Here is a 13641-nt window from a genome sequence, read left to right on the forward strand (position 1 = left end):
ACTTTTTCAATATCATACCTAACGTTGAGTTTTTGTTTCATTTTAGTAGCCCCACTGTTAAAAACTTATCGCGTTAGTACTTAAACTATCAATTTTAGTCTGTTTTAGTACTTACACTTTCAATTTTTTCAAAACTTAACGTTAAATTTTAAAAAATAGTGCTAAAATGAAAAAAACTAAATTATAGGTATGATTTTAAAAAAATTGAAAGTTTAGGCAGACCAAATTGATAGTTTAGGTACTAAACTCGTAATTTACCATAAAATTTATTGTCCACATCGGACTCGGACCTGATAGATCACCCGGGCCAAGTATAAGAATAGGGTCAATATCGTCAATTCAATACAAAATTGGAGAGAGTTCGAAGGCTTTGCTGCTTGCGTTATCCATCATTTCTTTCTTTTGGTCATCCAAAAGTTAAAATTCTAAGGTAGTCCAGCCAAAACAGCTACTATATCATTTTAATTTTTTTTTCTCCCGCCAAACAATGGCGGCAACGGCATCGCTCAATCTATGCCGTCCGTGGCAATCGCTTCCGAATCGTAATCAATTCGTCATCAAATCACGATCGTCCATCCGGCCTCCTATCACCTGCTACGCTCCTCACTCCGCTAACAAAGTCAGTGACTCGATTCTCTCAACCTTTTTATTTTTTGATTGTAGAACATTCATATAATTTTTTTCGGGAGCGGATTCAGTGTAAGAGGGAGTACACAAGCGTAATGTTAATGCCGACGGGTGTGAGGGCCAGCATCGGGGGATTTACCGGTGATGCTTTGCCTGTTGTTCGCGCCTTATCCTCCGTTGTTGATTGTCTTATTTCAAATCCTAATCTAAGCTTCTAAGCCTTTTTTTTGCCGTTCTACGTTAAGGTTTCAAATAAATTAAATTTTATGGGATGGAATTAATACTGTTACAATTTTTCAGGTTTTAAATGCAGCAATGTTATATTGGCCCATGCCTAATGTAATGTATATCAAAGGTTTATGCTCTGGACAGATTCGCCCACGGCTTATGGGCTCTTGAACCTGTTCATCAAAACAAGGTTTTGTCTATTCTTAATTTCTCATTTCCTTTTTCCTTTTTCCTTTTTCCTTTTTCGTTTGAAAATTTGTTTTTAGGTTTGAGTTTCAATGATTTAGTCTTTGTTGATAAATGTTGAACTCTTTTATGATTTGTAATGCTGCAAGTTAATAAAAAATCATAATGTCGAAAAAATAAGAGTTTTAAGGGTTAAAGGAGAGGAAACAAAAAGGAAATCAGCAGGATTTTGATGCATTTGAAAAAAAATGATGGATATTCGGTTTGAGTTGGCACGTGATATGCATTATTACAATATTAGAGTTTTATAGTTGGTTGTTTTAGGTTTCTATCATTTAACCTTTCCGAGATTTTGACTCGATTTAGGTGGGATTGGTTCTTGATGCTGGCATAGAAGAGCATCTTTGAATCCGCCATTTGCAAGTGGCTGATTCCACAAAGGCTTCCCTTGGATTGCCAGTTGTTGAATATGCTGTCACTGACACCCCATTAGAGGTACCAATTTGCTTTAGTTGAGAAAAGATATTTAAAGCTCTGAACACTTAACACAAACTGAAAAATATTACACGCAATAGAATTTTATAGTTTTTTCTGGTACTCTACCGGCTAGAAAAGATAAACACCAAATTACAGTGTATTATAAATTGCATCTCCTTGCATCAAACTGCACTATTGCTTTCATGTTTTAGGGAGTAACTTTTAAGGTTGGAGCTGGCATGTCACTGCTTAATATTGTTGTTCTTGATCTTTGTTAATGAGAAAATTTGACTTTATAAAAGCCAAGGAAGAGAATTACCTGATTCTCTGTAAACTAAAACAAGTTTCGCAGGTAGAAAAGTGGATCAATCCAACAACTGGTCAATCAACAGGTTGGATAAACACCCTGATTCTTTACTGCAGGCTGTTGAGAATTTAGTCGAACGATCACAAGTGGATGCTGTTGCAGTTGTTGGGTGCTTTCCAGATGAAGTGGTAAGGCAATCATATCTCCTCCTTGACTTTTTGAGTAAAATGCAAAAATTATTATGTTACCGTTTCGGAAAGTATTCTAATTAGATGTTTATTCAAATTACATGACTATTGACATGGTTAGAAGAAGTCCTCTAATTAGTTTTGCAATTGTTGGCTTTTGAATATCATAGATTAATAATAGATGCTAATAATGCCACACTTTCTTCCCTTTCCTTTTTCCTGTGCACAGCCTTCTGTTCTCTTGTTGGTGATTTGTATTAATTTAAAATTTCCATTAAAATTGATTTTAAATTGGCTCTGTACTGATGAGAACTGCTTGAGCCATGGCTATAACTTCCCTTGCATTTCCAAGCTTTATTAAGATACATGAGCTTTATTGACATAGAACAAGTACTCTCAGATAATAATAATAGCCTCAAGTACTAGTCTGTAAATCTTGACCCAAATCACCATAGTCTCATGAATTCTTAAACCTTATTGTTCAAATATCAGTATCTCATAAACCAAAACCTAGCGGACATTGAAATAACATAAGCTTTGATAAGTCCCTAAATTTATGAGAACTGATGATCTGCTGCCGTTATGGACTATATTAAGTTGAAAATTATTGGTGTATAACAGCCTAAGGAGTACTTTCAAACTATAGCACTCCATTGATATTCTGAAATCCTAAAAAATTATCAAAATCCATGTGTCAAAAATAAATCCTCCTTGAAACTAAAAGCATAGGCGTTCATAAGTTAAACCCTAACACTAATAAAAACACAATAGCTAGTCACCCTAAAACCCTAGTACTTGAGAATTAATCAAAATATTAACTAATAAATAACCTAAGTTATCTAAAATATCCTAAATTTACATTAAAATTACAATTAAACCCATAATAGTTTAATTCTATTTCAATAGCTTGCCTTCATAGTTTAATTCTAAAAATTTCAATAGCTTGCCTTCATCCCTCCATGGATAAATTTTGCATATGATTTCTCTTTTTATGTTTCATTTGATTACCAATTTGGTTTTCATCTTTAATTCAGAAGGGATGTTGGATGCTGCCTAAGCCACTTCTGAATTTAATTTGTTTTCAAATAGTTTTATGTGTCCTTGCGGGACTTAGTAATGCACCACAGCACTTGGTTAGAAACCCGGAGGCCTCAGCAAAGGGTTGTATCATGGCAAGTGATGTTGACAGTGTTATTCTTCAAATAGATGCTTGTGGAGGAGAAGGTGCTCTTGCTTTTGCAAGAAGCAAGAGAAGTAAGGTACAAATTTGTTGGCAAATTATCTATGCTTTTCCTTTTATGGTAAAAAAGGAAAAAATTTTAATCTAATGATTTAGATTCATAAAATATGTGTAATTTGTAGTTCAACCATTAGATTAAAACTTTTCCTTTCCTTTCATTTCTACCAACTGAAGGCAAATGTGGTTACTAGCATTTTAACTCCATACTTTCTTGGTTGACCAAAAACATCTTATAATGTTAAGATTGTTAAGTGTTAACCATTAGTAACTTTAATTTGCTGCAAATTCTATATATTGACATTCCTTTCTTCTCTCCTTAACCCCACCCCCTTTTTTTTTCTGTTTACAGCCTCTAATAATTTGTGTGGAGGAAAATGAAACAGTTCTAAATGACACTGCAGATAAACTTGGGATCAAAGTGGTATGGCATCTCATTTTTGGCTTAATTTTTTGTTCAGTTTCTTTCTATTCACTCTATAGTTTATATATCACCAATGACGCGTAATGGTTGTATAATAATATTCTCTAGAATCCGTTGTGAAGCACATGTTTATTCTGTCTTCTCTATGCCTCTTGTAGTATTGTTTACACATTTGGTCTCCCTTCAAAAAAAAAATTTAACAGTAGAGAGTGATTGCGCTACAATGAGTGAGATAGACAAGAGTAACGAATCTGACGTTATTGCAAGATTCACAAGTAAATATTTCACAGAACCAAAAAATGGAAGGGAAAAAGAGGGAAAATCTAATGTGTTTCATTAGCACGGTTTAATTATCCCCGTCAGTTTCATTGACTCCGACCTCATAGTCATTTGTTTATTATTCTAGATACACTGATGAAAGCAAGATTATCTGCCATTGGTCTTTTAAGGAAAGATGCTTGTCCGTCCTGTTGTGTGCAGAATTTTTATTTTGTTAAAGCAGGCTACGTAGTTTCAGTGCTTATCAGAATTTAATACTTATATTGAAGATATTTTTCCTTGAACTCTTAGTTTGTTGTGATCATCGTTTGGATGAAAATGACGTGCAGTAATTTGAGGCAGTAGAATCATACTTGGCATTAAAACCGAAAGTGTAAACACTTGAATGCAGTGCTATCTTTTGTGCAGATTAAGGTTAAAAACTATTGGGAAGCCGTTGGTGTAATTGCAGCTCATAAGGCAGGAATTGGCCCGAATTCTCTTCGTAGAAACAGAATTCGTAATATTTGCCACTCGTCTGTTGTTCAGGCTAATGGCTTTGTAATTTCAACAGCCTTATCCATCATATAATTGTTAAAGGTACGGGAAATCTTCCAAGAAAACTGAAGAGGCAACATATTAATGAATTCATCATTCATTGTGAAACAACGGAGAAAGTTTTTGTTCCTTTGATTTCTCTCTTTGGTTAGGCCTTAAGGGAATATATAACATGCTTATGTTGAATATATATATATATATATAGATGTGCCTTGATGCTTGAGGTTTGACTGAAGGCATGGTGATTGGTTTGCAGGTCTAAAGTTGAAGTAGACGAACAAATGCAAAATTTGATTCAGAAGCTCACAATTTTTTAAAGCATCAGTGGAGTTTAGAATACAATGTTCTGCCTTCTGATCCCCCTTTGGGATGGAACACTGCTGGAAAATAAAACTAGTAAGTTGGTGCCCCTAATAATAAATTTTTTCCTTTGCTTAGGTTCAATCCGGGCATGGCCCAACCCAACCCAAAACCTCATTTTGTTATCCCAATAGTTTTTATAATCTATTTATAAAAGTTGACATTCCTTCGTACTACCATGTTTGGGTTCGGGTTCGGGTTCGGGATTCAACATTTGTAGTCTCTTTATTCTTAAACAAGAGTTTTTCTTGTGCAGATTTTTCTTTTCATAATTTTTGTTTTGGCAAGATATATTCCTTATCTAGATCTCCGAACTCAACCCGGATTAATCCACGAACGCTTCTAATAGATCATGAGTACCTGCATATCAGACTATAGCTCAATCCTATTAAATGGATGCTACTAAATAAAATCTCGTCTAGTATGTGTTAATTTTTTAAAAGTTCATAACTAGAAATAAAATTACAATACACATCATAGGTGTCGTAACTGGTTTTCGTCCGCGCACGAATTTTTATTTGGTGGAAAAAGTGATGAGAATAAATGGTTTTAAAATATTTTGGGAGTCGTCATTGACCTTTAGGATTAGGTAGGTCGAATACCTAAAAATTATTTTTTAAAAGAGTTTTTAAGAAAACATCAGTTAAAAGATAAATTAGTCTGCGTTTTAACCAAAAAATTCGTTCTTTTTAATAATAAAAAGGGATTCGTGGCCGATTACGTTTGGAGAAGGATTAACACCTTCACAATACCCAAAATTAATACTTATTAATTATAAATTGTTTCTATTATTAGAAATTAAAAATTTCAAAAATATATTTAATTCATAATCTTGTTATTTATTAATATAATTTTAAGAAAATATATTAATATATATATATTTTCTTAAAATTATAAATAAGATATTTATTTACTTAGAAATATCAGAAAATGACTTCTCGGTGCTTTAAGATAGCCCATTTCTTAATATTAAAAAATAAATAAATATTAATAAAACATTTTTCTAAAAATAATTAAAATATATTAATATATATAATTTATAAAAATATGATATTTATTTATTTAAGAATATAAGAAAATGACTTCTCGGTGCTTTAAGACAGCCCATTTCTTAATATTAAAAAATAAATAAATATTAAATATGATTATTTTTCTTAAAAGTAATTTATATAAAATTAATTTTTAAATAGGATTTTTATTTAATATATATATAAAAAATAAAAATAAGTAAATAAATATTATTTATTATATATATTTATATGACTACATAATAATAACAATAATAATTAAATATATAAACATATAAAAATAAATAAATAATGACTAAAATAAATAAAATTAAAACTATATTATTAAAATATAAAAGGTAATAAAACTTGTAAAATAAATGAAAGTATTAAAATTAAGGACTAAATTATAACATATTAAAATTAAAAGCTCTAATTCAAAATATTATAAAACTAAGTATTACCAATATGATTTATCTTATATTAATTATTCGGGACTGAATTAAAAATTAATAAAATTACAGGGGCTAAATATATTATTTACCCTAAATTACATAATTACGGGAAATGACTAAAATATATTAAAATAAAATTCAGGAACAAAATTAAAATGCTCAAAAACTTAATTTAGTGACTAAAATAGAAGTCTACAAAATCAGGGGGATAATGCGTATGGTTTTCCCATGCGGGAAACACAGAGGCCCTCACCAAAACGACATAAATACCCTTTAACCAGCCTTAACTCCTTCATTCTTCTCATTTTTCACTTTTTTCTCTCTCTCTAGATGAGAAAAAAATTTCTCTCATCTCTCTCTTAAAGCCTCCGCTCGGAAAGAGCCTGTGGACCGGCCGACCACCTTGCTCCACCGCCAGCCACCGTACGCGTTGGCCGGAAATTTTAAAAAATCCCCAAATCGAAGCTTATTCGATCCTTAAATCGAATCCACCCTTATTTACCCCTAAAAATCCCTTAATAGCTCCAGATCTATAATAAACCGAAGATTACCTTCGGTTACCGACAGTTCCCGGTGACGTTTGGGCTCTCCGAGGGTAAGTTCTTCTCTCATTTCTTTTCTTTTATTTCTATTGTGTTGTTGGTTGTGCTTTCTGCCCCCTCCTCTGTTCGTGGTCTTTTTTTTTCTCTTTTTCACAGATAATGACTTTTATAAGCCTTAATGATGTTGCTCTTAGACCGGTCCTAAGGATGGCTTTCGGTGAGTCACCAAACTATGGTGGTGACTCACCATAGAGCTGCAACGTGTGTGCTTGATATGCTTGCTGGAAGCTGCTGTAACGGGGACGTAGAGGGGCTGCCATCGTTTGCTGGAAGCTGCTGGAACTACAACGTGTAGGGGCTGCTCGGGTAAAAATGGTGCTTACAGTTGCCGCTCTTTGCTCATTGTTGTGGAACAGGAATGGAGTAAAAACATAAAGCATCATTTTTAACTTGAATTGTTCAAACTTTTGAGCTATAAGTTCTTCTCATTATGAACTTTTTGCTCACTTCGGACGAGTTCTTATTATGAACTCTTCCACTGGGAATGATGATCATCCTCCTTCTGCAATGGATTTAATTAAGAATGACAATGTCAATGTTGATATCTCTTCCTATATGATAGAATCAAGAAAAAGGTCGAACAAGTTCTTCTCATTATGAACTTCTCCTCCCTCATCGGATGAGTTCTTCTCATTATGAACTCTCCACTGGAAATGTTGATCCCTCGAGTGAGGTGTTGTTGATTCAACTCCATATGTGATGAATTGAACTAAGGTTGAACCAGTTCTTCTCATTGTGAACTTCCTCTTCTTCTTCAGATGAGTTCTTCTTATTATGAAATCCTTTTGGAAATATTGATGTTGATCTATCTCTTTCTACGATAGAGTCGAGCAAAAGGTTGAACAAGTTCTTCTCATTATGAACTTTTCTTTATCTTTAGATGAGTTCTTCTTATTATGAACTTCCTCTGGAAAAGTTGATCCATCGAGTGATGAATTCAAGCAAAAGGTTGAACAAATTCTTCTCATTATGAATTTCTTCATTCTTCTTCAGATGAGTTCTTCTCATTATGAACTCTACCTGGCAATGCTGATCCATCAAGTGATGAATTCGAGCAAAAGGTTGAACAAATTCTTCTCATTATGAATTTCTTCATTCTTCTTCAGATGAGTTCTTCTCATTATGAACTCTACCTGGCAATGCTGATCCATCAAGTGATGAATTCGAGCAAAAGGTTGAATAAATTCTTCTCATTATGAACTTATTCTTCCTTCTTCAGATGAGTTCTTCTCATTATGAACTCTACCTGGCATGTTGATCCATTAAGTGATGGATTCAAATCATTGCTAAAATCTTTGAAATTCCTGTCAAATATTCAACTGGATAAAATGAATGAAAATGCCCATATTTTTGCAAATGCCTAAATATGATGCATGAATGTTGAGTGTATTTTTTACTCTAAAGTGGCAAATTTGGTCTTCCTTTACTTGGTCAAAATGTCATTTCAAGCTGGCATTTCTGATTTGGAAGATCAATCTTTGTGTCTTCTTTGCTTCATGAAAGTCTCAGAAAAAATGTTTCATTTATGGAACTCTTGTCGTAGTCAGAACTATGACTTTGATGCCCTATTTTGTCTTTGATAAAATCAGCTTTCTTCATCCGAACTTGTGTAAAAATCCAATAAAGCTTTCATATTTGAAAAGAGAAACTATCATATTTGAAGAGAAAATCTATCATATTTGAAGAATGTAGATGTAGATATGCCTGACTCAGCAACTTAATTAGGAGAGTAGAATCTGTTCTGATTTGACTCTAGAAACACATCATAAGGAGGATTTATCCTAATTCCTTTAATGTCTTCACATCTAATCAGATCTCGAACAAGGCAACTTGGACCATATCATGTCGATATGTTTAACAAATACCTATCGTTCAACATTAGTTGACTCCACTAGTTTCTTGTTGTTAAAATTTTCAACTTTCCTTCTGTGGAAAGAAATCTTCATCATATCTCACTTCTAACCTTGGGGTTGAAGAAGATAGGCTTTATCTTGGATCAACAAATGGAAATACCATATGATCACAACATTGGTTCAACACCATAATCACTGGTTCGTAAAACATGTGACAATACATTCATATTTTCTCGTGGCTTCTGCCCAGATTTTCGTAAAGCTTTTGATAACACATTCATCATTTCTTGTGGCTTCTGGCCAGATGTTCGTAAAGTATTTGACAACACATTAATCCTTTTTTGTGGTTTCTGCACATATTTCTGATCAATGAAGCTCTTTGCACAGTATTCAAAGCTTTTGTATGATGCCACAAGACCACTTGAGAAAAAAACTCAGTGGGAATAGAAGTGAGATGTTGGTGTGTTTCATGACCAAAATGTTGGTCAAATTCACAAAATATGCTAGTGCTGAATTGAAAAAGAGATACCAATTGATCTTGATATCATCTCGGGCAAGGGCAAAGTGTGATGACAATCACGTTTTCTTCCATAATGAGTGTTGTATGAAGTAGAAACACATCAGCTATAGGATCCATGTACAGAAGAAGGTCCCTGGGATTATTGCTGCTGTAGATGAAACGCACATGATAAACCAAATAGATGAAAACTCAGTTCACCTCGACTGACAATGATAACCCCAGTAACAATGGGAATAAGGGTAATATACATAATCTCGAGCCTTCCTCTTCAATGTCCACAAGTAGGCAAAAATTTTTGTGAAAAACGGCTTCGTAACCCCAATAATATGATTGAAACTAACTGCTAGAAATCTCAAAGAAGTATTTCTAATCATCACTGACACACAAAAGATCAAATTCAAAGCCGAGATCTTGAGGAACTGAAGTCTGGATCGAATGGTCTGCCTGGGGACCATCTTTATCCATGCAACCGTGATGCAGCTTAACAAAAAACACGCTGTCATGTGACACATGGTTAAGAAGATTGGGTATTTGAAACCATACTTGCTGAGTAAATATTTGTTCAACACCAGGACCCTAATACAACTACATGATGAACAAAGCAATTATGTATAGTCAGCTTGACTGTCACTGATTCACCATTTTCATTCTTCATACCTTTCTGTCTTATTGGAAATATTTGCTCAAAGCAATGATCTTTTCACGTGATATGAGCCTTCAGCATGCCCCAACATTTGCTGATACAAGCGTTCAAAATGCGTCAACATTCATGATTATGATTGAAATGGGCTTTCAGCATGCCCCAACATTTGCTTCTTGCTAATGTGAGCTTTCAAAAATGGCCAAATATTCATGCTGACGTTGGCCTTCAGAATGCCCCACATGAATCATTTATATTTGAAATGGGCTTTCGAGATGCCCCAATATTTTGCTTCTGATTTACTTCAATGTCTGTTGACTTGAATATTATGATCCCCACGAGGTCTAATTTTTACAATGCACTGTTGTGGGTACTTGTGGTTTTATTCGTGCCCCAAATCTGTTTATCTCGAATACTCTCATTCTGGTGTCACTAAACAGCAGTTGTCAAGTAACTTGAGGAATTCTCTTCATGTTGTCACAAACTTAAGAAGTAATCAATCATTCAGACGGAAATGTCTGAGATATGTTCCTCTTCTGAATGAAGTGCCCATTTTTTTGGATCTGGAGGGATCTAGTCGGACAGAGTGATATAATTCGCTTGGTAATTCATTCCAGGCTGACACAATGAACCTTGTTTTCAGTGAAGGTTGTTTCTGGAATATATTTTTCTCTGATTATGAAGCGATCTTTCAGGATGATTTCACAGATATTGATAGTTCTTCTGATACCGAGGAAATCCTGAATTCTAATTCTGATGAGGAGAATAAACTGTTATACTTGACAAAAATGGGGTACTCAGAGGCTGAGGCTTCAATAGCCATGGAGAGATGTGGTCCGAATTCATCAATTGCAGAGTTGACAAATTTTATATGCGCTGTTCAAATGGCTAAGGCTGCTGACGCACTTCTTCCGGTAGAAGATAGGAAGCCATTATGCAATGACCCCAATTACAAGAAACGGTGAAACTCGGGCTATTATTTGTTTTGGAAAAGGAAGAAGCAGAGGAAGCTTGAAAAGAAGCTTCTTAATGAAGACAATCATGCAGTTCATCTTCCAAATCCAATGATTGGTTTTGGGGTTCCTACCGAATCATATTAGATAACTCAAAGAATACTTCCAGAAGATACTATTGAGCATCCTTATTTCTACTACGAGAACATGCCACTTGCTCTAGTTGGTGTTTGGAATGTCACGGTACTTATACGATGTAGAGCCAAAATTTGTAGATTCGAAGTATTTTTGTGCTGCTGCACGGAAAAGGGGCTATATTCATAATCTGTCAATTGAGAACATATTTCCTCTTATTCAACTTCCTCCACTCACCATACATAATGCTTTTCCATTGACAAAAAAATGATGGCCTTCCTGGGATCCAAGAACAAAGTTAAATTATTTACAAACATGTACAAGAAGTGCCAAATTGTCAGAAAGGATCTGTAAGGCTCTTGAAGCTTATGACGATGAGCCATCTTCGAGTGTCCAGAAGTATGTTCTTGATAAGTGCCGAAAATGGAATCTGGTATGGGTTGGAAGGAATAAAGTTTTTCCACTTGAACCTGATGAGGTGGAAATGCTTCTAGGTTTCCCTAAAAACCATACACAAGGAGGAGGATCTGCTAGAGACATGATCCCCGATGGTATCAATGTCCTGTCTCTTTTCTCTGGGATCGGTGGTGCAGAGGTTGTCCTTTACCGGCTTAGCATACATTTGAAAGAAAATGTGCAAGAACTGAATGATGATCAGTTGAAGCAATCGATGAGTAAATTTGGCGAATTCGACCTTGTTGTCAGTGGCATCTAGTGTAACAACCTTACCAGAAGAAATAAACATCATCGAGATGAACTAGAAGATTTTTGTTGGTGCATTTTCTTGCAATGACTGCTATAGTGTCTGCCTCTTCTGCTTCTTCAAGATACACACCTATATATCCCACTCTTACCGAACCATGGAAAGTTTTAGTTGATAGTAAATCTGGTTATCTTTACTTTTGGAATCCTGTAACCAACGTTACTCCATATGAAAGGTCTACAAGTGTAGAATCTGTTCCAATGTCTTATTCTGTGCCATAAGTTCTCAATTTCAAGTTCAACAATCTTCTGAAGGATATAATGAATATAATACTGATAAGGAAAATGATCGACATGGAAGAAGTAGTAATGATGTATCAAGACTTGAGCCAATATCATGGTATAACAAGAGTGCAAGTGGTGACTTGTTCATTCCCATAATACACCTTAATGGGACTTAAACTCTGTGATGGAGAATCTGCTAGACATGGATGATAGCTGGGAAAATAGTTTTTCTGGTGATGCTTATCGCCCTCAGCATGAGATAAGTGATAATCTTTCTTGATGGATTGTTAATGATGTCACAGGAGAGCGTTACAAGTTCAATTCTCCAGACTTTCTGGCTTCTTGGACCACTTACTTTCAAGAAAGTTAAATGCTTCATCATTATGGCCTCGTCCATTCTTTTTCTTCAATAGAGGTAGAATAGACAACAACTTGCTTCAAGGACTTTCCTTATTTGAGACTGTCCTGTTTGAAAATGTTTTTTTCTCATTTTTTATCCAAGAATGAAAGAATTTTGTAAAGTATTGTTCATTACAAGTTCACAATAGAATCAAATCATAAAACATGAGTTTAATGAATATCAAATAAATCAACTACTCTTTTAAATAAAAAAAATCATAGTCCTAAGGCAAGTGTTAAAATTATTGACTGATTTAAGGTGTAGGTTGATTCTGGTAAAGTAAGGACTCTTCAGGTTGGTCTAGGATATATGTATCTTTGAACTTTCATTAACTTGAAGAAATGGTTGTTATGTTTATCTCATAGAGATACTTCTTGGTTCCAGAATCTTAGGAACGTCTTTGGGATATGCGGTGCTTCATCAAGAGCTTAAGATCATCTCTTATGTCATTGTTGCACCATTCGATATTCGAGCCATATTTTCAGGTTTTCAACTCAAATCCTCTTTGGTTCCAAAATGTTATTTAAAAATCTTGCATTGCTTGACTTGGATCTGCTTTGTTACTCGTCTTTCATCATTTCTTTTATGGATCCTTTCATATGATATTCATCATCTGCAGTATTTCTTGCGCTTCTTGTTGAATATGAATCTTGAACTAATTGCACTGATCAACCTTGTAGCTTGAGCTCAATGAGTAACCCATCTTGATTCAATTTTTCCTTTTTTTCTTTTTTCTTTTTTTTCTTTTTCATTTCCTTTTTTTTGATGATGAATGAATATAGGACTTAATTTGCTTTGAGAACCTCTTTTTCCTCTTGCATTTCAAAAATTCTTTCGTTATTCTTGATTGGATTGATCTTCAAGCACTTTGTATTTGACCTACATTGTAGTTCAAAACTCTTTTCATTTCATGAAGATTTGCCTTTGTAATTGACAATCTTTATTCCTGTGAGCAAATATCCTTCACCTTGCCTAGGGGTGTTCAAATAACCGAACTAATTCGTTTGCCTTTGTAATTGACAATTTTTTCCTGTGAGCAAAATCCTTCACCTTGCCTAGGGTGTTCAAATAACCGAACTAATTCGTTAACCGACCGACCGAATTAGTTCGGTTAATTCGGTTCGGTTACCGAATTAGTTCGGTCGGTTAACGGTTAAGAAAATTTTTAGAATTCGGTTAACGGTTAATTCGTTCGAATTCGGTTAATTAACCGAATTAATCGAATTAACCGAAATAAAT

At 34.3% G+C, this 13641-nt stretch overlaps 1 pseudogene; it reads left to right on the forward strand.

Annotated features, from left to right (window-relative positions):
- The first annotated feature begins 475 nt into the window (after nucleotides 1-475).
- Nucleotides 476-4820, forward strand: LOC120122105 (annotated as a pseudogene).
- Nucleotides 4821-13641: the final 8821 nt, after the last annotated feature.

Source organism: Hibiscus syriacus, unplaced genomic scaffold, assembly GCF_006381635.1.
Source record: "Hibiscus syriacus cultivar Baekdansim isolate YM2019G1 unplaced genomic scaffold, ASM638163v2 tig00110384_pilon, whole genome shotgun sequence".
In the NCBI taxonomy this organism is placed as follows: domain Eukaryota; kingdom Viridiplantae; phylum Streptophyta; class Magnoliopsida; order Malvales; family Malvaceae; genus Hibiscus; species Hibiscus syriacus.